Source organism: Misgurnus anguillicaudatus, unplaced genomic scaffold (assembly GCF_027580225.2).
Source record: "Misgurnus anguillicaudatus unplaced genomic scaffold, ASM2758022v2 HiC_scaffold_33, whole genome shotgun sequence".
Taxonomy (NCBI): domain Eukaryota; kingdom Metazoa; phylum Chordata; class Actinopteri; order Cypriniformes; family Cobitidae; genus Misgurnus; species Misgurnus anguillicaudatus.
In genome coordinates, this window is record NW_027395283.1 from 9552320 (window position 1) to 9578883 (window position 26564).

General features: G+C 45.9%; 1 long non-coding RNA gene across 1 annotated transcript in view; it reads left to right on the forward strand.

Moving 5' to 3' along the window:
- The first annotated feature begins 3270 nt into the window (after window positions 1–3270).
- The window catches only part of LOC141363239 (uncharacterized), a 37903-nt gene continuing 14609 nt past the window's right edge, over window positions 3271–26564 (forward strand). The window contains exon 1 of the long non-coding RNA XR_012368772.1: window positions 3271–3468. This is a non-coding gene — a long non-coding RNA (uncharacterized lncRNA). The remainder of the gene's footprint in view (window positions 3469–26564) is intronic.

Consider the following 26564-nt stretch of genomic DNA (forward strand, 5'->3'; position numbering starts at 1 on the left):
GTATAGTTGTATAGTTATAGTTGTGACTAAAAAATGTATAGTTGATTTATATACTATGAAAAATGCCATATATTAATATGCGATGTTTGTGGCATTTATTTTGTCCATTTACAGGTGCACAAATACGGCTTAATATTGTGACATATATTGAATATATTGAATATTGTATGACCGACGATCCATACATTTGGAGCTGACAAGCCTTAACAATGTGCTTTATATTAAATTTATTTTTGTAAATTAATATTTGGCTTTAGATTTCTTGTCAATGCTTTAATCATAAAGGGAAAAGACGTGTAACGTTAACGTACCTTACATTGCTCTTCCTGCATTTAAAAATAAATAATGCCCACTTAATTTGTTTTTAAACTATCATATCAAAAAAGCAACAATGTTACATAATTTATCATGATTGTACAGTGCAAAGTAAATATATTGCTATTATTAGGTTGGTAAACTGTGCTAGTTAGTCACGAAAAATCGCTGGCAAGGAAATTCCTTCACCTCCACAGCCCTCTAGACCTATTGCAATGTCGAAATGCATAAACAGAAATGCAAAAGAACATTAATTCCATGCTGTTCTCTGCACTTAAGCCAATAGCTTTGCCAATATCTATTCTTGTTTGATTTCTGCCACAACGAAAAGTAGCCTAGTTCATCCACACACACCTAAAATGCTTATGTCAGTATTGAAGTAGTAGGCTACAGTAAAATCTTGTCGTGTGTTACTGCTTCCGAATGATTTTCGCATAAACTCACTCGTGTTGTGTGTGAGAGCTCTGACGTTCAGACTGTCAGAATTCGCACCGTGTACGCCCAGCTTGAGTTTACTAAAGCTGATGTAATAAATCTAAATTCTCCGTTTATTATAAAACATCTTAACAGTATTAGAATGGACTAATATAGGTTTATTCTGAACTATTTGGTGTTGTAATGCACTTTAGATGTTGTTTCGCAACTATATTATACGGTGCTCATTTATAAGCTATTTTCAATTGCAGTTTCTTAAACAAGGAGTCAATAACGCAGAACTGATCAGGCATGCGCCAAATGGATTATATGTTTATAAAATGACGTGTTTTTTAAACGTATTAGGGTAAGGTTTTTGTTTTGCAAGAGGACCTCCACTCAGATATGGTCTTGATTTTAAAGACTCACCCATACCCTGGTGAAAAACAAATATACTCTATTGTATTTCAAGTATATTTAACTTTGCAATAGTACATTACAAATATACTTACAAAGAAATGTACTTTCTTTAAACATATTTAAAGTATGCTTACAACATATTTGCACGTTTTTTTTACAATTAAACTTTTAACATACTTCAAAATAATTATACTTTAGTATATATTCTAAAATTATACTTTAAAAATTGCACAAAACTTTAAGTGTATTTTTCTAAAGTATACTAAATTTAAACTTATTTTAAAATGTATTTTAGGTACACTCTATCGGTATGCTTAAAGTTATCATTATAATAATGCACTGACAGTATATTTCTAAAATACATTTAGTATTCTTTAGAAACAGTATATTTTAAGTACATTTTGAAAGTATATGGGGTGTACAAATGTATATTATTTTATGGAGAAATAACGCAGGCTTAAAATTACGAGAGAGCAGTATGTTCAGTTACATTTTATATTGTAGATGTATACATTTGTAATATACTATCAACATAATAAGGTACACTTTAACTTCACTAAGCATTGGATAAACCAATTAACTGTTTTACCACAAAATAAACATGGTTTTGCTAATAATAAATACACCAAAAAAAAAAACATGGTTACTAAACTTTTACCACAAAAAACATGGTTAATTTTCGTAAGGGGAATATGAGTTTTTTTTAAATAGTTTTTGTGTCAAATGCATACCGCTTTCAGCTGTACACATTAATTAACTTAAACATAATGCTCAGCTGCACTACTTCCTGAACTTCAGCCAGCTTCTTGTTTCCTGTCTGCCATTATTGGACAAACTGATTAATCCAGGTGTGGCTTACCTCAGTAGTCACAACAACAATAATCAGACACACCTGGATTAATCAGTTTGTCCAATAATGGCAGACAGGAATCAAGGAGCTGGCTGAAGTTCATAGTGCAGCTGGGCATTAAGCCTATTCAAGTAACTGATCACCCACTTTAATACCATTGTTTAAACATTAATGGGCATTAATAACAATTATCATATCGGTGGATTCATATTAAAACTTATTTGCAATTTCTAGCTTAAAAAAACAAAATTTACACATTATCTTTTCAGATCCCAATTTATCACTGAAATCCTATTGAACCTCTATAGGGACAACCAACCCCATACCCTGTGACAACCAACCCCGTGATGGGGTTGGTTGTCACATTGTGTCAGTGTCTTTGATGGTTAATTACTTCATGTTACAATACATTCGAAAAGTAAAAAGTATACACATTTAAAGCCAAGACTCCAAAGTTTCATTTCATGTAGGAAATACTGCTGAAATATTTTTTGAAGATGAGCAATTCATGGATGAGTAAAAATTGTGACAACCAACCCCGCTCTCCCCTACTCCTTACATAAATAAAACACACTCTAAATCCACTTATCAAGCATGAATTTAGCACAAACACAGTCATGTGCTTAAATTGTACACTTAAAGTTGTTCCACTTTAGCACACAAAAGTACACTAAATACACTTAAAGTTGTACTTTGTTACAATTAATATACAATTAAAATATATTAAGTACAAAATTAGATGTTCCAAAATAGCACTCTTTAAATAAACTAATCAATAGCACACTTTAAGTATACTGGTCATTTAGTGTGACTGCAAGTATACTTAAGTATATCAAAATTAAATATATTTAGCATACTATTTTTTCACCAGGGTATGTTTGAACATGTCTGATTCAGTCATGCAGAGATTTTTTTTCACCTGTGTTAAGGTCCCGTTTTTCCTGTGTTCATGAAGCTTTGGTTGTGTTTACAGTGTATAAATGTTCACATTTCTTGTGCACACAGTTTTTCATGCACACATTTTCATGTTTCGCGTCAGGGGTGTCGCTAGACCCCTTTTACTGGGGCACGTGCCCCAGTGTAAATCTTTTGTGCCCCCGTGTAAATCTCAAGTTTAAATTTTAGCAGTTCACTAGTGCAATCCTTTACAATCGCGGCAAAAACGGATCTTTATGCAAAGTAGTTACCCAATTTAGGCTTGTAAAAGCGACGAAGCAGTCACATTGACGCGTGCATGCACGTATCCATGGCCGCATGCTTGCCTTTTGCGTTCACAGCGCACAACCGCATTCAAAAGGTGACGCCACGCTAGTGCTTATGAAAGCGTAACAAAACTAAAGTAAGTTTCTAAATAATAATGCTAATATTATTTTGACTCGATCTTTATTGGCTTCTTTAGATGGACACAAAATGTTTTGTGCAAAGCAGGGAAAGGGAAGAAGAAAGGAGAGATGATGAGTTTAAGGGAGGTAAGACAAACTACATCCTCACCCTGTCAGGTCTCAAACATTAGAGGAAAAATCTCAGGAAAACCTCTTGTCAAGTCTATAGAATTGCATTGTTGCTGAGAAAATCCACAGATGTATGTGTTATACTGTTCTTTATTTTCAGATAATAAATTAATATTTAGTTTACTAATATTTAACTCTACGACACTAACTTACATAACAGTTAACAGTAACTATGACTGAGATTATTTAGTATAGCAGTCATAAAATGACTGGTTTCATAAAATATTCTTGTAAAAATAAGTTATTAATCATTGCTATCATTGTATAATGTAGAAAATATTTTTCTGCTGTCATTATTTCCAAACACGTTATGCCATTTATGACTCCAAACATGTTAATAATGTTAGGTATGATGAAGATTACAGTTGTATGTATCTTTCGCAGTACCTGTTGCACTGTAGAATAGTGGGTTAAGCAAGGACATTGTATAGAAGTGTTGCACACAGAAGGCTTTCAAAAAACAGTCAACAAAAAATGGGGGGCCTGTGCCCCAGTAGAGTTTTGTCTAGCAACGCCCCTGTTTTGTGTGTAAAAACCTGTTATTTTTCACACAATTAATTTGTGTCTATATGGCTGTTTTTCATGGTCCTAAAAATGGGCTGGGCTGAGTTCCCCGATAACGATTGATCTTAGCACTTAAGAGCGCTTTCTAGAAGTTACTTGACGAATGCTCGTTATTCTTTCACGTGCGTTTCTTAAAGATGGACTTAAATACGATTCCACGTAGCGTGCTTTAAGTGCTACTTACTAGTAGCTATCCGTCTGTCAAGTGCTGAAATGTCACATATATAGAATGATGACTTGTAATCGTAGCAGACGCTTTTTTAATATTTATGATCTTCACCCGATGCGCAGCCGATGTTGCAGTTTATATTATTTGTTATTATTTTTTATATTATTAGTTTTACAAGTAAATAAATAAATAAATACAAGTTAATTTTATAAAATATTTGTTTTTGAAGTTGAAAATATATGTAGCATAAGGGTGGTTCTTCGCCTCTACGTCGTGCATTAAAATCCTTAAATGCATGGCTAGCTGTGGATTATCCTGCTTATATCTTTATTTGCAAAGTTAAAAACAAGTTAAAGCTGTAATTAATGTTTACAGTGTAATTTGTTAACAGACGGTTAAAAATGACATCTCACACTTCGTTCGCTTTAAACAGGGACGGACTGGGGCTAAAAACCAGCCCTGGACTTTTTCACAAATAGGCCCATCATCCGGCCTTTCGCAACTGACACAAGGATGTCCTGATACTGCCACAATACTGTCAGACTTTCAGATTAAAATTATTTAATATTTTGTCAATGTCATATTACACTTTGATGTATAATAAGGCTGTGAAATAATGAAAATGTTTAGGCCCTATTAATTTTGTATATAAAGCTTTCACAAACAACCACCAGGTCTTTGTCAATTCCACAATACTAAACACAAAAAAAGACAAGGAAAAACTGCACTCAGACAGTGCAAGCTAGGATTTTTTGATTATACTAATATTTGGTCAATTATTTAGCCCCGTCTTATATATTAGCACGTTTAGAGTCGTAGCAACCGTTTAGTCTTGATTGTAGCAGAAAATGTGAGCTCACTACAACCTATCATATACAATAAAGTCAATGAAAGAAATGAAAACCCACAGACACAGTTTTTAAATGGGGTTGGATGAATATTTTTTGCTTTGGTGTGTGTGATTTTTGGTTTGATGACAGTTGTAAGTTAAAGATTGACAAAAGCACAATGTTTTGTTTTATGTGACTGCACAAAAATATAAGCAAACACTTTGCAGTTTGAATGATGTCCCATATGAACAAAATGACGGATTATGTATTGTTTTTACGTTTCCCCTGTTCAATCGTGCCCGCACCTCTCTCTCTCTCTCTCTCTCTCTCCTCTCTCTCTCTCTCTCTCTCTCTCTCTCTCTCTCTCTCTCTCTCTCTCTCTCTCTCTCTCTCTCTCTCACGCACGCACGCGGCACACATCACATCTCTCTCTAACAGTAGTTGCGCATTACATTAATTTTCACTCAAGTTTTATTTATATTGTGTATATTATAATAATGTCACGTGTCCTGCTACCACTGGCACTTAGCTCTTGCTGATGTGAAGTTAACTCTGTCTGTCCCTCATCATGATCAGACTGTGGATGCTCAGGGCAGTCTCCGCAACGCCAGTCTCCGCAACGCCAGTCTCCGCAACGCCAGTCTCCGCAACGCCAGTCTCCGCAACGCCAGTCTCCGCAACGCCAGTCTCCGCAACGCCAGTCTCCGCAACGCCAGTCTCCGCAACGCCAGTCTCCGCAACGCCAGTCTCCGCAACGCCAGTCTCCGCAACGCCAGTCTCCGCAACGCCAGTCTCCGCAACGCCAGTCTCCGCAACGCCAGTCTCCGCAACGCCAGTCTCCGCAACGCCAGTCTCCGCAACGCCAGTCTCCGCAACGCCAGTCTCCGCAACGCCAGTCTCCGCAACGCCAGTCTCCGCAACGCCAGTCTCCGCAACGCCAGTCTCCGCAACGCCAGTCTCCGCAACGCCAGTCTCCGCAACGCCAGTCTCCGCAACGCCAGTCTCCGCAACGCCAGTCTCCGCATATCCACTATCCAAAACGCCAGTCTCCGCAACGCCAGTCTCCGCAACGCCAGTCTCCGCAACGCCAGTCTCCGCAACGCCAGTCTCCGCAACGCCAGTCTCCGCAACGCCAGTCTCCGCAACGCCAGTCTCCGCAACGCCAGTCTCCGCAACGCCAGTCTCCGCAACGCCAGTCTCCGCAACGCCAGTCTCCGCAACGCCAGTCTCCGCATATCCACTATCCGCAACGCCAGTCTCCGCAACGCCAGTCTCCGCAACGCCAGTCTCCGCAACGCCAGTCTCCGCAACGCCAGTCTCCGCAACGCCAGTCTCCGCAACGCCAGTCTCCGCAACGCCAGTCTCCGCATATCCACTATCCAAAACGCCAGTCTCCGCATATCCAGTCTCCGCAACGCCAGTCTCCGCAACGCCAGTCTCCGCAACGCCAGTCTCCGCAACGCCAGTCTCCGCAACGCCAGTCTCCGCAACGCCAGTCTCCGCAACGCCAGTCTCCGCATATCCACTATCCAAAACGCCAGTCTCCGCATATCCACTATCCAAAACGCCAGTCTCCAAAACGCCAGTCTCCGCATATCCACTATCCAAAACGCCAGTCTCCAAAACGCCAGTCTCCGCATATCCACTATCCAAAACGCCAGTCTCCAAAACGCCAGTCTCCGCATATCCACTATCCAAAACGCCAGTCTCCAAAACGCCAGTCTCCGCATATCCACTATCCAAAACGCCTCCGCAACGCCACTATCCAAAACTCCAGTCTCCGCAACGCCACTATCCAAAACTCCAGTCTCCGCAACGCCACTATCCAAAACTCCAGTCTCCGCAACGCCACTATCCAAAACTCCAGTCTCCGCAACGCCACTATCCAAAACTCCAGTCTCCGCAACGCCACTATCCAAAACTCCAGTCTCCGCAACGCCACTATCCAAAACTCCAGTCTCCGCAACGCCACTATCCAAAACTCCAGTCTCCGCAACGCCACTATCCAAAACTCCAGTCTCCGCAACGCCACTATCCAAAACTCCAGTCTCCGCAACGCCACTATCCAAAACTCCAGTCTCCGCAACGCCACTATCCAAAACTCCAGTCTCCGCAACGCCACTATCCAAAACTCCAGTCTCCGCAACGCCACTATCCAAAACTCCAGTCTCCGCAACGCCACTATCCAAAACTCCAGTCTCCGCATATCCACTCTCCAAAACTCCAGTCTCCGCATATCCAGTCTCCGCATATCCAGTCTCCGCATATCCAGTCTCCGCATATCCAGTCTCCAAAATTCCAGTATCCAAAATTCCAGTATCCAAAATTCCAGTATCCAAAATTCCAGTATCCAAAATTCCAGTATCCAAAATTCCAGTATCCAAAATTCCAGTATCCAAAATTCCAGTATCCGGTAACACTTTATTTCGATAGTCCACTTTAGACATTTTACTGATAAAGTAACTTTGCAATTACTTATAAAATACTTATCAACTACCAATCTTTAGATATTTAGTAAACTGTCTGCTTAATATCTACTAACACTTGATTGCAATGATATCTCAACAGACATTTAACTGTCTAGAAGTATCTTTGCATGTGCATGTCAACTTATTCCACTAACCCAAACCTCTTCCCTAACCCTAACCCTTACAGTCTACTAATACTCTAATGACAGTTAGTTGACGTATATTTGCAAATTATTGAAAGTTAGTTGACATGTAGTTGCAAAGTTATTTATAGTTAGTAGAATGTCTAAAGTGGACTATCAAAATAAAGTGTAACCCAGTATCCAAAATTCCAGTATCCACATATCCAGTATCCAAAATTCCAGTATCCACATATCCACTATCCAAAACGCCAGTCTCCGCATATCCACTATCCAAAACGCCAGTCTCCGCATATCCACTATCCAAAACGCCAGTCTCCGCATATCCACTATCCAAAACGCCAGTCTCCAAAACGCCAGTCTCCAAAACGCCAGTCTCCGCATATCCACTATCCAAAACGCCAGTCTCCAAAACGCCAGTCTCCGCATATCCACTATCCAAAACGCCAGTCTCCAAAACGCCAGTCTCCGCATATCCACTATCCAAAACGCCAGTCTCCAAAACGCCAGTCTCCAAAACGCCAGTCTCCGCATATCCACTATCCAAAACGCCAGTCTCCAAAACGCCAGTCTCCGCATATCCACTATCCAAAACGCCAGTCTCCAAAGCGCCAGTCTCCGCATATCCACTATCCAAAACGCCAGTCTCCAAAACGCCAGTCTCCGCATATCCACTATCCAAAACGCCAGTCTCCAAAACGCCAGTCTCCGCATATCCACTATCCAAAACGCCAGTCTCCAAAACGCCAGTCTCCGCATATCCACTATCCAAAACGCCAGTCTCCAAAACGCCAGTCTCCGCATATCCACTATCCAAAACGCCAGTCTCCAAAACGCCAGTCTCCGCATATCCACTATCCAAAACGCCAGTCTCCAAAACGCCAGTCTCCGCATATCCACTATCCAAAACGCCAGTCTCCGCAACGCCAGTCTCCGCATATCCACTATCCAAAACGCCAGTCTCCGCAACGCCAGTCTCCGCAACGCCAGTCTCCGCAACGCCAGTCTCCGCAACGCCAGTCTCCGCAACGCCAGTCTCCGCAACGCCAGTCTCCGCAACGCCAGTCTCCGCAACGCCAGTCTCCGCAACGCCAGTCTCCGCAACGCCAGTCTCCGCAACGCCAGTCTCCGCAACGCCAGTCTCCGCAACGCCAGTCTCCGCAACGCCAGTCTCCGCAACGCCAGTCTCCGCAACGCCAGTCTCCGCAACGCCAGTCTCCGCAACGCCAGTCTCCGCAACGCCAGTCTCCGCAACGCCAGTCTCCGCAACGCCAGTCTCCGCAACGCCAGTCTCCGCAACGCCAGTCTCCGCAACGCCAGTCTCCGCAACGCCAGTCTCCGCAACGCCAGTCTCCGCAACGCCAGTCTCCGCAACGCCAGTCTCCGCAACGCCAGTCTCCGCAACGCCAGTCTCCGCAACGCCAGTCTCCGCAACGCCAGTCTCCGCAACGCCAGTCTCCGCAACGCCAGTCTCCGCAACGCCAGTCTCCGCAACGCCAGTCTCCGCAACGCCAGTCTCCGCAACGCCAGTCTCCGCAACGCCAGTCTCCGCAACGCCAGTCTCCGCAACGCCAGTCTCCGCAACGCCAGTCTCCGCAACGCCAGTCTCCGCAACGCCAGTCTCCGCAACGCCAGTCTCCGCAACGCCAGTCTCCGCAACGCCAGTCTCCGCAACGCCAGTCTCCGCAACGCCAGTCTCCGCAACGCCACTCTCCGCAACGCCACTCTCCAAAACTCCAGTCTCCGCAACGCCACTCTCCAAAACTCCAGTCTCCGCAACGCCACTCTCCAAAACTCCAGTCTCCGCAACGCCACTCTCCAAAACTCCAGTCTCCGCAACGCCACTCTCCAAAACTCCAGTCTCCGCAACGCCACTCTCCAAAACTCCAGTCTCCGCAACGCCACTCTCCAAAACTCCAGTCTCCGCAACGCCACTCTCCAAAACTCCAGTCTCCGCAACGCCACTCTCCAAAACTCCAGTCTCCGCAACGCCACTCTCCAAAACTCCAGTCTCCGCAACGCCACTCTCCAAAACTCCAGTCTCCGCAACGCCACTCTCCAAAACTCCAGTCTCCGCAACGCCACTCTCCAAAACTCCAGTCTCCAAAATTCCAGTATCCGGTAACACTTTATTTCGATAGTCCACTTTAGACATTTTACTGATAAAGTAACTTTGCAATTACTTATAAAATACTTATCAACTACCAATCTTTAGATATTTAGTAAACTGTCTGCTTAATATCTACTAACACTTGATTGCAATGATATCTCAACAGACATTTAACTGTCTAGAAGTATCTTTGCATGTGCATGTCAACTTATTCCACTAACCCAAACCTCTTCCCTAACCCTAACCCTTACAGTCTACTAATACTCTAATGACAGTTAGTTGACGTATATTTGCAAATTATTGAAAGTTAGTTGACATGTAGTTGCAAAGTTATTTATAGTTAGTAGAATGTCTAAAGTGGACTATCAAAATAAAGTGTAACCCAGTATCCAAAATTCCAGTATCCACATATCCAGTATCCAAAATTCCAGTATCCACATATCCACTATCCAAAACGCCAGTCTCCGCATATCCACTATCCAAAACGCCAGTCTCCGCATATCCACTATCCAAAACGCCAGTCTCCGCATATCCACTATCCAAAACGCCAGTCTCCGCATATCCACTATCCAAAACGCCAGTCTCCAAAACGCCAGTCTCCGCATATCCACTATCCAAAACGCCAGTCTCCAAAACGCCAGTCTCCGCATATCCACTATCCAAAACGCCAGTCTCCAAAACGCCAGTCTCCGCATATCCACTATCCAAAACGCCAGTCTCCAAAACGCCAGTCTCCGCATATCCACTATCCAAAACGCCAGTCTCCAAAACGCCAGTCTCCGCATATCCACTATCCAAAACGCCAGTCTCCAAAACGCCAGTCTCCGCATATCCACTATCCAAAACGCCAGTCTCCAAAACGCCAGTCTCCGCATATCCACTATCCAAAACGCCAGTCTCCAAAACGCCAGTCTCCGCATATCCACTATCCAAAACGCCAGTCTCCAAAACGCCAGTCTCCGCATATCCACTATCCAAAACGCCAGTCTCCAAAACGCCAGTCTCCGCATATCCACTATCCAAAACGCCAGTCTCCAAAACGCCAGTCTCCAAAACGCCAGTCTCCGCATATCCACTATCCAAAACGCCAGTCTCCAAAACGCCAGTCTCCGCATATCCACTATCCAAAACGCCAGTCTCCAAAACGCCAGTCTCCGCATATCCACTATCCAAAACGCCAGTCTCCAAAATGCCAGTCTCCGCATATCCACTATCCAAAACGCCAGTCTCCAAAACGCCAGTCTCCGCATATCCACTATCCAAAACGCCAGTCTCCAAAACGCCACTATCCAAAACGCCTCCGCAACGCCACTATCCAAAACGCCTCCGCAACGCCACTATCCAAAACTCCAGTCTCCGCAACGCCACTATCCAAAACTCCAGTCTCCGCAACGCCACTATCCAAAACTCCAGTCTCCGCAACGCCACTATCCAAAACTCCAGTCTCCGCAACGCCACTATCCAAAACTCCAGTCTCCGCAACGCCACTATCCAAAACTCCAGTCTCCGCAACGCCACTATCCAAAACTCCAGTCTCCGCAACGCCACTATCCAAAACTCCAGTCTCCGCAACGCCACTATCCAAAACTCCAGTCTCCGCAACGCCACTATCCAAAACTCCAGTCTCCGCATATCCACTCTCCAAAACTCCAGTCTCCGCATATCCACTCTCCAAAACTCCAGTCTCCAAAACTCCAGTCTCCGCATATCCAGTCTCCGCATATCCAGTCTCCGCATATCCAGTCTCCGCATATCCAGTCTCCGCATATCCAGTCTCCGCATATCCAGTATCCAAAATTCCAGTATCCAAAATTCCAGTATCCGGTAACACTTTATTTCGATAGTCCACTTTAGACATTTTACTGATAAAGTAACTTTGCAATTACTTATAAAATACTTATCAACTACCAATCTTTAGATATTTAGTAAACTGTCTGCTTAATATCTACTAACACTTGATTGCAATGATATCTCAACAGACATTTAACTGTCTAGAAGTATCTTTGCATGTGCATGTCAACTTATTCCACTAACCCAAACCTCTTCCCTAACCCTAACCCTTACAGTCTACTAATACTCTAATGACAGTTAGTTGACGTATATTTGCAAATTTTTGAAAGTTAGTTGACATGTAGTTGCAAAGTTATTTATAGTTAGTAGAATGTCTAAAGTGGACTATCAAAATAAAGTGTAACCCAGTATCCAAAATTCCAGTATCCACATATCCAGTATCCAAAATTCCAGTATCCACATATCCACTATCCAAAACGCCAGTCTCCGCATATCCACTATCCAAAACGCCAGTCTCCGCATATCCACTATCCAAAACGCAAGTCTCCGCATATCCACTATCCAAAACGCCAGTCTCCAAAACGCCAGTCTCCGCATATCCACTATCCAAAACGCCAGTCTCAAAACGCCAGTCTCCGCATATCCATTATCCAAAACGCCAGTCTCCAAAACGCCAGTCTCCGCATATCCACTATCCAAAACGCCAGTCTCCAAAACGCCAGTCTCCGCATATCCACTATCCAAAACGCCAGTCTCCAAAACGCCAGTCTCCGCATATCCACTATCCAAAACGCCAGTCTCCAAAACGCCAGTCTCCGCATATCCACTATCCAAAACGCCAGTCTCCAAAACGCCAGTCTCCGCATATCCACTATCCAAAACGCCAGTCTCCAAAACGCCAGTCTCCGCATATCCACTATCCAAAACGCCAGTCTCCAAAACGCCAGTCTCCGCATATCCACTATCCAAAACGCCAGTCTCCAAAACGCCAGTCTCCGCATATCCACTATCCAAAACGCCAGTCTCCAAAACGCCAGTCTCTGCATATCCACTATCCAAAACGCCAGTCTCCGCAACGCCAGTCTCCGCAACGCCAGTCTCCGCAACGCCAGTCTCCGCAACGCCAGTCTCCGCAACGCCAGTCTCCGCAACGCCAGTCTCCGCAACGCCAGTCTCCGCAACGCCAGTCTCCGCAACGCCAGTCTCCGCAACGCCAGTCTCCGCAACGCCAGTCTCCGCAACGCCAGTCTCCGCAACGCCAGTCTCCGCAACGCCAGTCTCCGCAACGCCAGTCTCCGCAACGCCAGTCTCCGCAACGCCAGTCTCCGCAACGCCAGTCTCCGCAACGCCAGTCTCCGCAACGCCAGTCTCCGCAACGCCAGTCTCCGCAACGCCAGTCTCCGCAACGCCAGTCTCCGCAACGCCAGTCTCCGCAACGCCAGTCTCCGCAACGCCAGTCTCCGCAACGCCAGTCTCCGCAACGCCAGTCTCCGCAACGCCAGTCTCCGCAACGCCACTATCCAAAACGCCAGTCTCCGCAACGCCACTATCCAAAACGCCAGTCTCCGCAACGCCACTATCCAAAACGCCAGTCTCCGCAACGCCACTATCCAAAACGCCAGTCTCCGCAACGCCACTATCCAAAACGCCAGTCTCCGCAACGCCACTATCCAAAACGCCAGTCTCCGCAACGCCACTATCCAAAACGCCAGTCTCCGCAACGCCACTATCCAAAACGCCAGTCTCCGCAACGCCACTATCCAAAACGCCAGTCTCCGCAACGCCACTATCCAAAACGCCAGTCTCCGCAACGCCACTATCCAAAACGCCAGTCTCCGCAACGCCACTATCCAAAACGCCAGTCTCCGCAACGCCACTATCCAAAACGCCAGTCTCCGCAACGCCACTATCCAAAACGCCAGTCTCCGCAACGCCACTATCCAAAACGCCAGTCTCCGCAACGCCACTATCCAAAACGCCAGTCTCCGCAACGCCACTATCCAAAACGCCAGTCTCCGCAACGCCACTATCCAAAACGCCAGTCTCCGCAACGCCACTATCCAAAACGCCAGTCTCCGCAACGCCACTATCCAAAACGCCAGTCTCCGCAACGCCACTATCCAAAACGCCAGTCTCCGCAACGCCACTATCCAAAACGCCAGTCTCCGCAACGCCACTATCCAAAACGCCAGTCTCCGCAACGCCACTATCCAAAACGCCAGTCTCCGCAACGCCACTATCCAAAACGCCAGTCTCCGCAACGCCACTATCCAAAACGCCAGTCTCCGCAACGCCACTATCCAAAACGCCAGTCTCCGCAACGCCACTATCCAAAACGCCAGTCTCCGCAACGCCACTATCCAAAACGCCAGTCTCCGCAACGCCACTATCCAAAACGCCAGTCTCCGCAACGCCACTATCCAAAACGCCAGTCTCCGCAACGCCACTATCCAAAACGCCAGTCTCCGCAACGCCACTATCCAAAACGCCAGTCTCCGCAACGCCACTCTCCAAAACTCCAGTCTCCGCAACGCCACTCTCCAAAACTCCAGTCTCCGCAACGCCACTCTCCAAAACTCCAGTCTCCGCAACGCCACTCTCCAAAACTCCAGTCTCCGCAACGCCACTCTCCAAAACTCCAGTCTCCGCAACGCCACTCTCCAAAACTCCAGTCTCCGCAACGCCACTCTCCAAAACTCCAGTCTCCGCAACGCCACTCTCCAAAACTCCAGTCTCCGCAACGCCACTCTCCAAAACTCCAGTCTCCGCAACGCCACTCTCCAAAACTCCAGTCTCCGCAACGCCACTCTCCAAAACTCCAGTCTCCGCAACGCCACTCTCCAAAACTCCAGTCTCCGCAACGCCACTCTCCAAAACTCCAGTCTCCGCAACGCCACTCTCCAAAACTCCAGTCTCCGCAACGCCACTCTCCAAAACTCCAGTCTCCGCAACGCCACTCTCCAAAACTCCAGTCTCCGCAACGCCACTCTCCGCAACTCCAGTCTCCGCAACGCCACTCTCCGCAACTCCAGTCTCCGCAACGCCACTCTCCGCAACTCCAGTCTCCGCAACGCCACTCTCCGCAACTCCAGTCTCCGCAACGCCACTCTCCGCAACTCCAGTCTCCGCAACGCCACTCTCCGCAACTCCAGTCTCCGCAACGCCACTCTCCGCAACTCCAGTCTCCGCAACGCCACTCTCCGCAACTCCAGTCTCCGCAACGCCACTCTCCAAAATTCCAGTCTCCGCAACGCCACTCTCCAAAATTCCAGTCTCCAAAATTCCAGTATCCAAAACTCCAGTATCCAAAACTCCAGTCTCCGCATATCCAGTATCCAAAATTCCAGTATCCAAAATTCCAGTATCCAAAATTCCAGTATCCAAAACTCCAGTATCCAAAATTCCAGTATCCAAAACTCCAGTCTCCGCAACGCCACTCTCCAAAACTCCAGTCTCCGCAACGCCACTCTCCAAAACTCCAGTCTCCGCAACGCCACTCTCCGCATATCCAGTATCCAAAATTTCAGTATCCAAAATTCCAGTATCCAAAATTTCAGTATCCAAAATTCCAGTATCCGGTAACACTTTATTTCGATAGTCCACTTTAGACATTTTACTGATAAAGTAACTTTGCAATTACTTATAAAATACTTATCAACTACCAATCTTTAGATATTTAGTAAACTGTCTGCTTAATATCTACTAACACTTGATTGCAATGATATCTCAACAGACATTTAACTGTCTAGAAGTATCTTTGCATGTGCATGTCAACTTATTCCACTAACCCAAACCTCTTCCCTAACCCTAACCCTTACAGTCTACTAATACTCTAATGACAGTTAGTTGACGTATATTTGCAAATTATTGAAAGTTAGTTGACATGTAGTTGCAAAGTTATTTATAGTTAGTAGAATGTCTAAAGTGGACTATCAAAATAAAAAGTAACCCAGTATCCAAAATTCCAGTATCCACATATCCAGTATCCAAAATTCCAGTATCCACATATCCACTATCCAAAACGCCAGCCTCCGCATATCCACTATCCAAAACGCCAGTCTCCGCATATCCACTATCCAAAACGCCAGTCTCCGCATATCCACTATCCAAAACGCCAGTCTCCAAAACGCCAGTCTCCGCATATCCACTATCCAAAATGCCAGTCTCCAAAACGCCAGTCTCCGCATATCCACTATCCAAAACGCCAGTCTCCAAAACGCCAGTCTCCGCATATCAACTATCCAAAACGCCAGTCTCCAAATCGCCAGTCTCCGCATATCCACTATCCAGAACGCCAGTCTCCAAAATGCCAGTCTCCGCATATCCACTATCCAAAACGCCAGTCTCCAAAACGCCAGTCTCCGCATATCCACTATCCAAAACGCCAGTCTCCAAAACGCCAGTCTCCGCATATCCACTATCCAAAACGCCAGTCTCCGCAACGCTAGTCTCCGCAACGCCAGTCTCCAAAACTCCAGTCTCCGCAACGCCACTATCCAAAACTCCAGTCTCCGCAACGCCACTATCCAAAACTCCAGTCTCCGCAACGCCACTATCCAAAACTCCAGTCTCCGCAACGCCACTATCCAAAACTCCAGTCTCCGCAACGCCACTATCCAAAACTCCAGTCTCCGCAACGCCACTATCCAAAACTCCAGTCTCCGCAACGCCACTATCCAAAACTCCAGTCTCCGCAACGCCACTCTCCAAAACTCCAGTCTCCGCAACGCCACTCTCCAAAACTCCAGTCTCCGCAACGCCACTCTCCAAAACTCCACTCTCCAAAACTCCAGTCTCCGCAACGCCACTCTCCAAAACTCCAGTCTCCGCATATCCACATTCCAAAACTCCAGTCTCCGCATATCCACTCTCCAAAACTCCAGTCTCCGCATATCCACTCTCCAAAACTCCAGTCTCCGCATATCCACTATCCAAAACGCCAGTCTCCAAAACGCCAGTCTCCGCATATCCACTATCCAAAACGCCAGTCTCCAAAACGCCAGTCTCCGCATATCCACTATCCAAAACGCCAGTCTCCAAAACGCCAGTCTCCGCATATCCACTATCCAAAACGCCAGTCTCCAAAACGCCAGTCTCCGCATATCCACTATCCAAAACGCCAGTCTCCAAAACGCCAGTCTCCGCATATCCACTATCCAAAACGCCAGTCTCCAAAACGCCAGTCTCCGCATATCCACTATCCAAAACGCCAGTCTCCGCAACGCCAGTCTCCAAAACTCCAGTCTCCGCAACGCCACTATCCAAAACTCCAGTCTCCGCAACGCCACTATCCAAAACTCCAGTCTCCGCAACGCCACTATCCAAAACTCCAGTCTCCGCAACGCCACTCTCCAAAACTCCAGTCTCCGCAACGCCACTCTCCAAAACTCCAGTCTCCGCAACGCCACTCTCCAAAACTCCAGTCTCCAAAACTCCAGTCTCCGCATATCCAGTATCCAAAATTCCAGTATCCAAAATTCCAGTATCCAAAATTCCAGTATCCAAAATTCCAGTATCCGGTAACACTTTATTTCGATAGTCCACTTTAGACATTTTACTGATAAAGTAACTTTGCAATTACTTATAAAATACTTATCAACTACCAATCTTTAGATATTTAGTAAACTGTCTCCTTAATATCTACTAACACTTGATTGCAATGATATCTCAACAGACATTTAACTGTCTAGAAGTATCTTTGCATGTGCATGTCAACTTATTCCACTAACCCAAACCTCTTCCCTAACCCTAACCCTTACAGTCTACTAATACTCTAATGACAGTTAGTTGACGTATATTTGCAAATTATTGAAAGTTAGTTGACATGTAGTTGCAAAGTTATTTATAGTTAGTAGAATGTCTAAAGTGGACTATCAAAATAAAAAGTAACCCAGTATCCAAAATTCCAGTATCCACATATCCAGTATCCAAAATTCCAGTATCCACATATCCACTATCCAAAACGCCAGCCTCCGCATATCCACTATCCAAAACGCCAGTCTCCGCATATCCACTATCCAAAACGCCAGTCTCCGCATATCCACTATCCAAAACGCCAGTCTCCGCATATCCACTATCCAAAACGCCAGTCTCCGCATATCCACTATCCAAAATGCCAGTCTCCAAAACGCCAGTCTCCGCATATCCACTATCCAAAACGCCAGTCTCCAAAACGCCAGTCTCCGCATATCCACTATCCAAAACGCCAGTCTCCAAAACGCCAGTCTCCGCATATCCACTATCCAAAACGCCAGTCTCCAAAATGCCAGTCTCCGCATATCCACTATCCAAAACGCCAGTCTCCAAAACGCCAGTCTCCGCATATCCACTATCCAAAACGCCAGTCTCCAAAACGCCAGTCTCCGCATATCCACTATCCAAAACGCCAGTCTCCGCAACGCCAGTCTCCAAAACTCCAGTCTCCGCAACGCCAGTCTCCAAAACTCCAGTCTCCGCAACGCCACTATCCAAAACTCCAGTCTCCGCAACGCCACTATCCAAAACTCCAGTCTCCGCAACGCCACTATCCAAAACTCCAGTCTCCGCAACGCCACTATCCAAAACTCCAGTCTCCGCAACGCCACTATCCAAAACTCCAGTCTCCGCAACGCCACTATCCAAAACTCCAGTCTCCGCAACGCCACTATCCAAAACTCCAGTCTCCGCAACGCCACTATCCAAAACTCCAGTCTCCGCAACGCCACTATCCAAAACTCCAGTCTCCGCAACGCCACTATCCAAAACTCCAGTCTCCGCAACGCCACTATCCAAAACTCCAGTCTCCGCAACGCCACTCTCCAAAACTCCAGTCTCCGCAACGCCACTCTCCAAAACTCCAGTCTCCGCAACGCCACTCTCCAAAACTCCAGTCTCCGCAACGCCACTCTCCAAAACTCCAGTCTCCAAATCTCCAGTCTCCGCATATCCAGTATCCGCATATCCAGTATCCAAAATTCCAGTATCCAAAATTCCAGTATCCGGTAACACTTTATTTCGATAGTCCACTTTAGACATTTTACTGATAAAGTAACTTTGCAATTACTTATAAAATACTTATCAACTACCAATCTTTAGATATTTAGTAAACTGTCTGCTTAATATCTACTAACACTTGATTGCAATGATATCTCAACAGACATTTAACTGTCTAGAAGTATCTTTGCATGTGCATGTCAACTTATTCCACTAACCCAAACCTCTTCCCTAACCCTAACCCTTACAGTCTACTAATACTCTAATGACAGTTAGTTGACGTATATTTGCAAATTATTGAAAGTTAGTTGACATGTAGTTGCAAAGTTATTTATAGTTAGTAGAATGTCTAAAGTGGACTATCAAAATAAAGTGTAACCCAGTATCCAAAATTCCAGTATCCACATATCCAGTATCCAAAATTCCAGTATCCACATATCCACTATCCAAAACGCCAGTCTCCGCATATCCACTATCCAAAACGCCAGTCTCCGCATATCCACTATCCAAAACGCCAGTCTCCAAAACGCCAGTCTCCGCAACGCCACTATCCAAAACTCCAGTCTCCGCAACGCCACTATCCAAAACTCCAGTCTCCGCAACGCCACTATCCAAAACTCCAGTCTCCGCAACGCCACTATCCAAAACTCCAGTCTCCGCAACGCCACTATCCAAAACTCCAGTCTCCGCAACGCCACTATCCAAAACTCCAGTCTCCGCATATCCAGTATCCGCATATCCAGTATCCGCATATCCAGTATCCGCATATCCAGTATCCGCATATCCAGTATCCGCATATCCAGTATCCGCATATCCAGTCTCCGCATATCCAGTCTCCGCATATCCAGTCTCCGCATATCCAGTCTCCGCATATCCAGTCTCCAAAATTCCAGTCTCCAAAATTCCAGTCTCCAAAATTCCAGTCTCCAAAATTCCAGTCTCCAAAATTCCAGTCTCCAAAATTCCAGTCTCCAAAATTCCAGTCTCCAAAATTCCAGTCTCCAAAATTCCAGTCTCCAAAATTCCAGTCTCCAAAATTCCAGTCTCCAAAATTCCAGTCTCCAAAATTCCAGTCTCCAAAATTCCAGTCTCCAAAATTCCAGTCTCCAAAACGCCAGTCTCCAAAACGCCAGTCTCCGCAACGCCACTATCCAAAACTCCAGTCTCCGCAACGCCACTATCCAAAACTCCAGTCTCCGCAACGCCACTATCCAAAACTCCAGTCTCCGCAACGCCACTATCCAAAACTCCAGTCTCCGCAACGCCACTATCCAAAACTCCAGTCTCCGCAACGCCACTATCCAAAACTCCAGTCTCCGCAACGCCACTATCCAAAACTCCAGTCTCCGCAACGCCACTATCCAAAACTCCAGTCTCCGCAACGCCACTATCCAAAACTCCAGTCTCCGCAACGCCACTCTCCAAAACTCCAGTCTCCGCAACGCCACTCTCCAAAACTCCAGTCTCCGCAACGCCACTCTCCAAAACTCCAGTCTCCAAAACTCCAGTCTCCGCATATCCAGTATCCAAAATTCCAGTATCCAAAATTCCAGTATCCGGTAACACTTTATTTCGATAGTCCACTTTAGACATTTTACTGATAAAGTAACTTTGCAATTACTTATAAAATACTTATCAACTACCAATCTTTAGATATTTAGTAAACTGTCTGCTTAATATCTACTAACACTTGATTGCAATGATATCTCAACAGACATTTAACTGTCTAGAAGTATCTTTGCATGTGCATGTCAACTTATTCCACTAACCCAAACCTCTTCCCTAACCCTTACAGTCTACTAATACTCTAATGACAGTTAGTTGACGTATATTTGCAAATTATTGAAAGTTAGTTGACATGTAGTTGCAAAGTTATTTATAGTTAGTAGAATGTCTAAAGTGGACTATCAAAATAAAGTGTAACCCAGTATCCAAAATTCCAGTATCCACATATCCAGTATCCAAAATTCCAGTATCCACATATCCACTATCCAAAACGCCAGTCTCCGCATATCCACTATCCAAAACGCCAGTCTCCGCATATCCACTATCCAAAACGCCAGTCTCCGCATATCCACTATCCAAAACGCCAGTCTCCAAAACGCCAGTCTCCGCAACGCCACTATCCAAAACTCCAGTCTCCGCAACGCCACTATCCAAAACTCCAGTCTCCGCAACGCCACTATCCAAAACTCCAGTCTCCGCAACGCCACTATCCAAAACTCCAGTCTCCGCAACGCCACTATCCAAAACTCCAGTCTCCAAAACTCCAGTCTCCGCATATCCAGTATCCGCATATCCAGTATCCGCATATCCAGTATCCGCATATCCAGTCTCCAAAATTCCAGTCTCCAAAATTCCAGTCTCCAAAATTCCAGTCTCCAAAATTCCAGTCTCCAAAATGCCAGTCTCCAAAATGCCAGTCTCCAAAATGCCAGTCTCCAAAATGCCAGTCTCCAAAATGCCAGTCTCCAAAATTCCAGTCTCCAAAATTCCAGTCTCCAAAATTCCAGTCTCCAAAATTCCAGTCTCCAAAATGCCAGTCTCCAAAATGCCAGTCTCCAAAATGCCAGTCTCCAAAATGCCAGTCTCCAAAATGCCAGTCTCCAAAATGCCAGTCTCCAAAATGCCAGTCTCCAAAATGCCAGTCTCCAAAATGCCAGTCTCCAAAATGCCAGTCTCCAAAATGCCAGTCTCCAAAATGCCAGTCTCCAAAATGCCAGTCTCCAAAATGCCAGTCTCCAAAATGCCAGTCTCCAAAATGCCAGTCTCCAAAATGCCAGTCTCCAAAATGCCAGTCTCCAAAATGCCAGTCTCCAAAATGCCAGTCTCCAAAACGCCACTCTCCAAAGCGCCACTCTCCAAAGCGCCAGTCTCCAAAATGCCAGTCTCCAAAGCGCCAGTCTCCAAAGCGCCAGTCTCCAAAGCGCCAGTCTCCAAAGCGCCAGTCTCCAAAGCGCCAGTCTCCAAAGCGCCAGTCTCCAAAGCGCCAGTCTCCAAAGCGCCAGTCTCCAAAGCGCCAGTCTCCAAAGCGCCAGTCTCCAAAGCGCCAGTCTCCAAAGCGCCAGTCTCCAAAGCGCCAGTCTCCAAAGCGCCAGTCTCCAAAGCGCCAGTCTCCAAAGCGCCAGTCTCCAAAGCGCCAGTCTCCAAAGCGCCAGTCTCCAAAGCGCCAGTCTCCAAAGCGCCAGTCTCCAAAGCGCCAGTCTCCAAAGCGCCAGTCTCCAAAGCGCCAGTCTCCAAAGCGCCAGTCTCCAAAGCGCCAGTCTCCAAAGCGCCAGTCTCCAAAGCGCCAGTCTCCAAAGCGCCAGTCTCCAAAGCGCCAGTCTCCAAAGCGCCAGTCTCCAAAGCGCCAGTCTCCAAAGCGCCAGTCTCCAAAGCGCCAGTCTCCAAAGCGCCAGTCTCCAAAGCGCCAGTCTCCAAAGCGCCAGTCTCCAAAGCGCCAGTCTCCAAAGCGCCAGTCTCCAAAGCGCCAGTCTCCAAAGCGCCAGTCTCCAAAGCGCCAGTCTCCAAAGCGCCAGTCTCCAAAGCGCCAGTCTCCAAAGCGCCAGTCTCCAAAGCGCCAGTCTCCAAAGCGCCAGTCTCCAAAGCGCCAGTCTCCAAAGCGCCAGTCTCCAAAGCGCCAGTCTCCAAAGCGCCAGTCTCCAAAGCGCCAGTCTCCAAAGCGCCAGTCTCCAAAGCGCCAGTCTCCAAAGCGCCAGTCTCCAAAGCGCCAGTCTCCAAAGCGCCAGTCTCCAAAGCGCCAGTCTCCAAAGCGCCAGTCTCCAAAGCGCCAGTCTCCAAAGCGCCAGTCTCCAAAGCGCCAGTCTCCAAAGCGCCAGTCTCCAAAGCGCCAGTCTCCAAAGCGCCAGTCTCCAAAGCGCCAGTCTCCAAAGCGCCAGTCTCCAAAGCGCCAGTCTCCAAAGCGCCAGTCTCCAAAGCGCCAGTCTCCAAAGCGCCAGTCTCCAAAGCGCCAGTCTCCGCAACGCCACTCTCCAAAACTCCAGTCTCCGCAACGCCACTCTCCAAAACTCCAGTCTCCGCAACGCCACTCTCCGCATATCCAGTCTCCGCAACGCCACTCTCCAAAATTTCAGTCTCCGCATATACACTATCCAAAGTTCCAGTCTCCGCATATACACTATCCAAAGTTCCAGTCTCCGCATATACACTATCCAAAGTTCCAGTCTCCGCATATACACTATCCAAAGTTCCAGTCTCCGCATATACACTATCCAAAGTTCCAGTCTCCGCATATACACTATCCAAAGTTCCAGTCTCCGCATATACACTATCCAAAGTTCCAGTCTCCGCATATACACTATCCAAAGTTCCAGTCTCCGCATATACACTATCCAAAGTTCCAGTCTCCGCATATACACTATCCAAAGTTCCAGTCTCCGCATATACACTATCCAAAGTTCCAGTCTCCGCATATACACTATCCAAAGTTCCAGTCTCCGCATATACACTATCCAAAGTTCCAGTCTCCGCATATACACTATCCAAAGTTCCAGTCTCCGCATATACACTATCCAAAGTTCCAGTCTCCGCATATACACTATCCAAAGTTCCAGTCTCCGCATATACACTATCCAAAGTTCCAGTCTCCGCATATACACTATCCAAAGTTCCAGTCTCCGCATATACACTATCCAAAGTTCCAGTCTCCGCATATACACTATCCAAAGTTCCAGTCTCCGCATATACACTATCCAAAGTTCCAGTCTCCGCATATACACTATCCAAAGTTCCAGTCTCCGCATATACACTATCCAAAGTTCCAGTCTCCGCATATACACTATCCAAAGTTCCAGTCTCCGCATATACACTATCCAAAGTTCCAGTCTCCGCATATACACTATCCAAAGTTCCAGTCTCCGCATATACACTATCCAAAGTTCCAGTCTCCGCATATACACTATCCAAAGTTCCAGTCTCCGCATATACACTATCCAAAGTTCCAGTCTCCGCATATACACTATCCAAAGTTCCAGTCTCCGCATATACACTATCCAAAGTTCCAGTCTCCGCATATACACTATCCAAAGTTCCAGTCTCCGCATATACACTATCCAAAGTTCCAGTCTCCGCATATACACTATCCAAAGTTCCAGTCTCCGCATATACACTATCCAAAGTTCCAGTCTCCGCATATACACTATCCAAAGTTCCAGTCTCCGCATATACACTATCCAAAGTTCCAGTCTCCGCATATACACTATCCAAAGTTCCAGTCTCCGCATATACACTATCCAAAGTTCCAGTCTCCGCATATACACTATCCAAAGTTCCAGTCTCCGCATATACACTATCCAAAGTTCCAGTCTCCGCATATACACTATCCAAAGTTCCAGTCTCCGCATATACACTATCCAAAGTTCCAGTCTCCGCATATACACTATCCAAAGTTCCAGTCTCCGCATATACACTATCCAAAGTTCCAGTCTCCGCATATACACTATCCAAAGTTCCAGTCTCCGCATATACACTATCCAAAGTTCCAGTCTCCGCATATACACTATCCAAAGTTCCAGTCTCCGCATATACACTATCCAAAGTTCCAGTCTCCGCATATACACTATCCAAAGTTCCAGTCTCCGCATATACACTATCCAAAGTTCCAGTCTCCGCATATACACTATCCAAAGTTCCAGTCTCCGCATATACACTATCCAAAGTTCCAGTCTCCGCATATACACTATCCAAAGTTCCAGTCTCCGCATATACACTATCCAAAGTTCCAGTCTCCGCATATACACTATCCAAAGTTCCAGTCTCCGCATATACACTATCCAAAGTTCCAGTCTCCGCATATACACTATCCAAAGTTCCAGTCTCCGCATATACACTATCCAAAGTTCCAGTCTCCGCATATACACTATCCAAAGTTCCAGTCTCCGCATATACACTATCCAAAGTTCCAGTCTCCGCATATACACTATCCAAAGTTCCAGTCTCCGCATATACACTATCCAAAGTTCCAGTCTCCGCATATACACTATCCAAAGTTCCAGTCTCCGCATATACACTATCCAAAGTTCCAGTCTCCGCATATACACTATCCAAAGTTCCAGTCTCCGCATATACACTATCCAAAGTTCCAGTCTCCGCATATACACTATCCAAAGTTCCAGTCTCCGCATATACACTATCCAAAGTTCCAGTCTCCGCATATACACTATCCAAAGTTCCAGTCTCCGCATATACACTATCCAAAGTTCCAGTCTCCGCATATACACTATCCAAAGTTCCAGTCTCCGCATATACACTATCCAAAGTTCCAGTCTCCGCATATACACTATCCAAAGTTCCAGTCTCCGCATATACACTATCCAAAGTTCCAGTCTCCGCATATACACTATCCAAAGTTCCAGTCTCCGCATATACACTATCCAAAGTTCCAGTCTCCGCATATACACTATCCAAAGTTCCAGTCTCCGCATATACACTATCCAAAGTTCCAGTCTCCGCATATACACTATCCAAAGTTCCAGTCTCCGCATATACACTATCCAAAGTTCCAGTCTCCGCATATACACTATCCAAAGTTCCAGTCTCCGCATATACACTATCCAAAGTTCCAGTCTCCGCATATACACTATCCAAAGTTCCAGTCTCCGCATATACACTATCCAAAGTTCCAGTCTCCGCATATACACTATCCAAAGTTCCAGTCTCCGCATATACACTATCCAAAGTTCCAGTCTCCGCATATACACTATCCAAAGTTCCAGTCTCCGCATATACACTATCCAAAGTTCCAGTCTCCGCATATACACTATCCAAAGTTCCAGTCTCCGCATATACACTATCCAAAGTTCCAGTCTCCGCATATACACTATCCAAAGTTCCAGTCTCCGCATATACACTATCCAAAGTTCCAGTCTCCGCATATACACTATCCAAAGTTCCAGTCTCCGCATATACACTATCCAAAGTTCCAGTCTCCGCATATACACTATCCAAAGTTCCAGTCTCCGCATATACACTATCCAAAGTTCCAGTCTCCGCATATACACTATCCAAAGTTCCAGTCTCCGCATATACACTATCCAAAGTTCCAGTCTCCGCATATACACTATCCAAAGTTCCAGTCTCCGCATATACACTATCCAAAGTTCCAGTCTCCGCATATACACTATCCAAAGTTCCAGTCTCCGCATATACACTATCCAAAGTTCCAGTCTCCGCATATACACTATCCAAAGTTCCAGTCTCCGCATATACACTATCCAAAGTTCCAGTCTCCGCATATACACTATCCAAAGTTCCAGTCTCCGCATATACACTATCCAAAGTTCCAGTCTCCGCATATACACTATCCAAAGTTCCAGTCTCCGCATATACACTATCCAAAGTTCCAGTCTCCGCATATACACTATCCAAAGTTCCAGTCTCCGCATATACACTATCCAAAGTTCCAGTCTCCGCATATACACTATCCAAAGTTCCAGTCTCCGCATATACACTATCCAAAGTTCCAGTCTCCGCATATACACTATCCAAAGTTCCAGTCTCCGCATATACACTATCCAAAGTTCCAGTCTCCGCATATACACTATCCAAAGTTCCAGTCTCCGCATATACACTATCCAAAGTTCCAGTCTCCGCATATACACTATCCAAAGTTCCAGTCTCCGCATATACACTATCCAAAGTTCCAGTCTCCGCATATACACTATCCAAAGTTCCAGTCTCCGCATATACACTATCCAAAGTTCCAGTCTCCGCATATACACTATCCAAAGTTCCAGTCTCCGCATATACACTATCCAAAGTTCCAGTCTCCGCATATACACTATCCAAAGTTCCAGTCTCCGCATATACACTATCCAAAGTTCCAGTCTCCGCATATACACTATCCAAAGTTCCAGTCTCCGCATATACACTATCCAAAGTTCCAGTCTCCGCATATACACTATCCAAAGTTCCAGTCTCCGCATATACACTATCCAAAGTTCCAGTCTCCGCATATACACTATCCAAAGTTCCAGTCTCCGCATATACACTATCCAAAGTTCCAGTCTCCGC